Below are 3,965 nucleotides of genomic sequence, written 5' to 3'. Positions count from 1 at the left end.
TGTTAATAAGAACGTATAACGATATTCTGATTGAAAACATTCATCTTGATGAGATTGAGTAGTCAAAATAATTCTTGGAATTTATTGTAAGGAGGACTTATTGCGAAAATTTTAATCTTTTGAAGGACTTAATTTAGCTGGTTAATAGGCGTGATAATTATTTTAATGTTTGGCAATTTGGCAAAACATAATTTTCTCTGTCTAATTTTTCTCAAACTAGAAAAGATGAGCTTGTAACCCAAAAACGGTGGTACCCATCAAAGTTTGCTCCTAAGAAAAAACATTTCCCAGATTTCCAAAATACCCCATCAGTGAAATGGTGGATCAGAATTCAGCATCAATGATCCTTCAGAGTGATTTACACCATACCATACGTAATACGTTTTGAGTTATTCTTGAGAATCGCACGTCCCAGGCTGGGCCACTCGTTTCTCATTTGCTGCGAAGTGAACAAATTACAAGTAGTTACTGCGCCACTAACGTCCGAACGATGGCCGTACTATGGACTTTGTGATAGCAGTTTTATTTTTCGAAAAAACTTAAGTTAGTTAACCAAAACAAAAAAAAAGTTAAACTACGCACTCATCAAGAAAAGTTAAACTCCAGTTGTGAGCGAGAATCGTATCTAAAAGCCTTGCCGCATTGCCACGATTTCTCATTTTTTATACGTTAAAGTAATGGTTTTCTCTAAATTGATTGTGGATTTTCATAAAATAAACTCGCAACAAACTCGATACATTATTATTTTCGCAACTTATAATTATTGCAGGAAAAATATATTTATTTCTACCTGGATTATCAGCCTATTCCATCAATCCAATGCCTTTCATGGGTTCTCGATTTGTGTCAATGATCCCGCATACCTATGTACAGAAAGTCTATATCATCTTCATTTGGAACGAAAATAAGCCTGCAGTTACACAAAAAATAAGCAACTAAAAGTGTAAAAGTAGTGAGTTTTTCCAGTAGAGGTACAACAGTGAATGATGTGGAATAATGCGCGCCGGTTTCCGTCATTACGAGCCCAACGAGATTGTTTAGGCAATGAGTACTGTATTGTTTGTTTGTTCGTCCATAGCGCTTTTTTCCTCAGGTAGAAAGGTAGAGTTATTGTTGCGTTCTGTTCTAGGCTAGTTCGAATAAGCTGGTCATTTGTTTCAAATGTAGGCGCAGATTGGAGTAAACGGTGTTCGTGGATTGCTTGATAAGGTGAAATGTGGTTGTATTTTTGAGGAAAATATTATACGAAAATTGTTGACTGGTTTTTTTTTCTGTATCGTGATTAAAATATTGCATTCTGGGTTTTGCTCACTAATTGCATGCCGCATCAAGATAATAATAGCCACGGGACAGCCCAGGTATCTATAGTCCAAATATTTAATCAGCTCAGCTGTTTTAGAGTGAAATCCTAACAAACAAGAGCTTTGTCACTCTACAGATATTATTGTCCCGTTAATAACTACGCTGAAAATTACATATTGTGTGTTTGTATGTATACAGTGTTCTTGTATTACTTCATAAATAAGTTCCGAAAGTAATAAGCCTTATGTTTGTGTTATTATTTAGTATACATGTTTTGCTGTAATATGTATAGGCCATGTGTAGAATATTTTATACGTTGGATTTTTGCCATTTTCCTTGCAAAATCTCACCAATATTACCTACGTATCTATTACCATACGTACGTAAAATACGTTTCCTACCTTTTTGGTTAAATATTTTCGATGAAGGAAAGGAAGTTCACTTAATATTTTTCTTTAATTAAGATAAACGTTGACTAACGACATTAGCTCAAGAAAGGGTTTTCTTTTTTTGGGATTTTCCTTCATATATATCTGTCGCAGATATTCATAATATTTTATTAGACTTCCCGATATATAAAAGCATGTATGTATGTATGTAAGTTTTCGTAACATTTTAATAACACTTTATGTGTAGTTTCAGTAACAAAGGAGATGTTTTCTTGTTTTTTTGTAGCATGAAACGTCACCTCCACGTTGAAGTCAAGGAATTTACAAAATCTCTAATGTCTAAGACTGGTCTTGACACTTCCTGAAAGTTTACACGTCTCCGTGTACTATAAGTGCATGTCTAGCGTAAAATTGAGTTCCTTTCCAACGGAATGCGGCCGACGTGAACCGACACCCAACATAAACACGCACACAACAACAACCTTATTTGAACACAATAAGACCTAGTTTACTTTGATCGAAATATAAAATAACATTGTAAAGCGCAAGAGACGGTTGAAGACCATTTAAAGTTGGTCCTTAGTTGAGTTCTAAGTTCCCTCGGGGTTCCTTATTGGAATAGTTTGGGGGGGATCGAGGAAGGTCAAGTTACGCTGGTCTTCCTAAAACGTTTTATGGTACACGTGTTTGACACTTCAGCGCTGAATGACGTCAGGATATAGCTTGTACAGTATCTGGTGCCGGCTCGGGGTTTAGAAGTGCTAAATATATTTTCTGAGGGATTTCTATGTCAAACTTAAGCCCTCTTATTATAAAAACTGCCGCAAGTAGTGGTTTAAACCCGACTGAAGACGTCTTGGTTTGTTACGGTACTTACGATAGTCTTGACATCCTTATTACAAAACGTAGACTAAGAGAAGACTGTTTAGTACTTCGATTTGTCTATGGTTCAAATAATATCCACAGATTATAAGCAACAAATATTTAAATCATTCGTTCAATCGTTCCGAATTCTATGCGCTGTTCCTTTTTACATTATTTTGTTAAGTCTATTTTGATGAAAAATAAATAACTATGATAATAAAAAATATATCTGCAGTTGAAAATATTACTTTTTATTATTTAAAGGTAATTTTATATTTCTAGTATCTTTTAACGATATACATGATTCAATTATTCTCTTTTAAACAACTATCGAGTTCGCGCGTATAACGGAACGTCAGCGCGCGTATCCGAGTTATGTTTTGTTTTTAGGTTAGAAATAATTTGGATTATTTTCATCCCGATTTAAATGATTAAATAAGACGTTGTGCATCTAATTAGAACCTCTTCAAAATTAAGTGCACAATAACTTACACACAGAATATCGTGTGCATTAAATTACCAAAAGAAAATGAAACATTTGAAACAACATAAAAGTAGAAAATTATATTTTATTCCGATGTCTATTTATACAGTCAAATGCACTGATACATGTTGGACACTGTTCTTCATCACACAATCTTGTTCCCTTTCTCATCTAGGCATTTTTGTACATTTTAGCAAGCTTCCAGTCTTTTACAAACATTGCATATTACTGGCAGAGATACGGCGTGCAAAACGCCAAAATAGTCTTGAATCTGTAAATAAACAATAGACTGTATGATAATCTGATATATTTTCGGAGTTTCATCAAAATCTATGTGGTAGTTTATGCGTGGAACATAAACAAACATCCATAATAAAAACTTTGACTCGTATACAATTAATTAGGATGTTTTGGCAACCTACTTGCACTGTAAAGGCTACTTACTTTATGGCGAGCCCAGTTGAGCATCATAGGATCATCCTGGATTATCATCATGCATTCAATTGACTATTATTTCGAAAAACGTAAATCGATATTTATATCGAAAATTGTCGTCAGGTAATTTGAAGAGATTTTGTCGATGACGCATTCTGTTGGGTCCCTGGACACTCTCAATAGTATTCTAACACATCCAAGTATTCCAAATCACACATATTTATGTCCACTTTCGTTTTTTTCATCACATAAAATTAAATTATAAATTTAAAAAAACCCCCGACCCAAAAAAAGTACGCAATAATTATGACAAAAGGTTAAAAACGCTAAACCCTATAAAAAGCAAAAAATAACTTTTAACACTAGGTAAACTACATTTTGTCGTGTCGGGGGACCGCTCTAATTCATTACTTTAGATACGTGTTTTTTTTAAACGAATGTTGTAATTAGGTAGGTATCATTTGATTTATGTAAGTATTTATGAAGGTAGA

At 34.0% G+C, this 3,965-nt stretch overlaps 1 long non-coding RNA gene across 1 annotated transcript; it reads right to left on the bottom strand.

The window, feature by feature from the left end:
• Positions 1-3,106: 3,106 nt before the first annotated feature.
• LOC135118675 (uncharacterized) lies at positions 3,107-3,717 on the bottom strand. The gene is made up of 2 exons (XR_010277709.1): positions 3,484-3,717; positions 3,107-3,310 (listed from the first exon to the last, which is right to left on the bottom strand). It is a non-coding gene; the product is annotated as an uncharacterized LOC135118675 (long non-coding RNA).
• Between the last annotated feature and the right edge of the window lie 248 nt (positions 3,718-3,965).

The sequence above is a fragment of the Helicoverpa armigera genome, chromosome 24 (genome assembly GCF_030705265.1).
Source record: "Helicoverpa armigera isolate CAAS_96S chromosome 24, ASM3070526v1, whole genome shotgun sequence".
In the NCBI taxonomy this organism is placed as follows: Eukaryota; Metazoa; Arthropoda; class Insecta; order Lepidoptera; family Noctuidae; genus Helicoverpa; species Helicoverpa armigera.
This window is presented reverse-complemented; position numbering and strand designations above follow the sequence as displayed.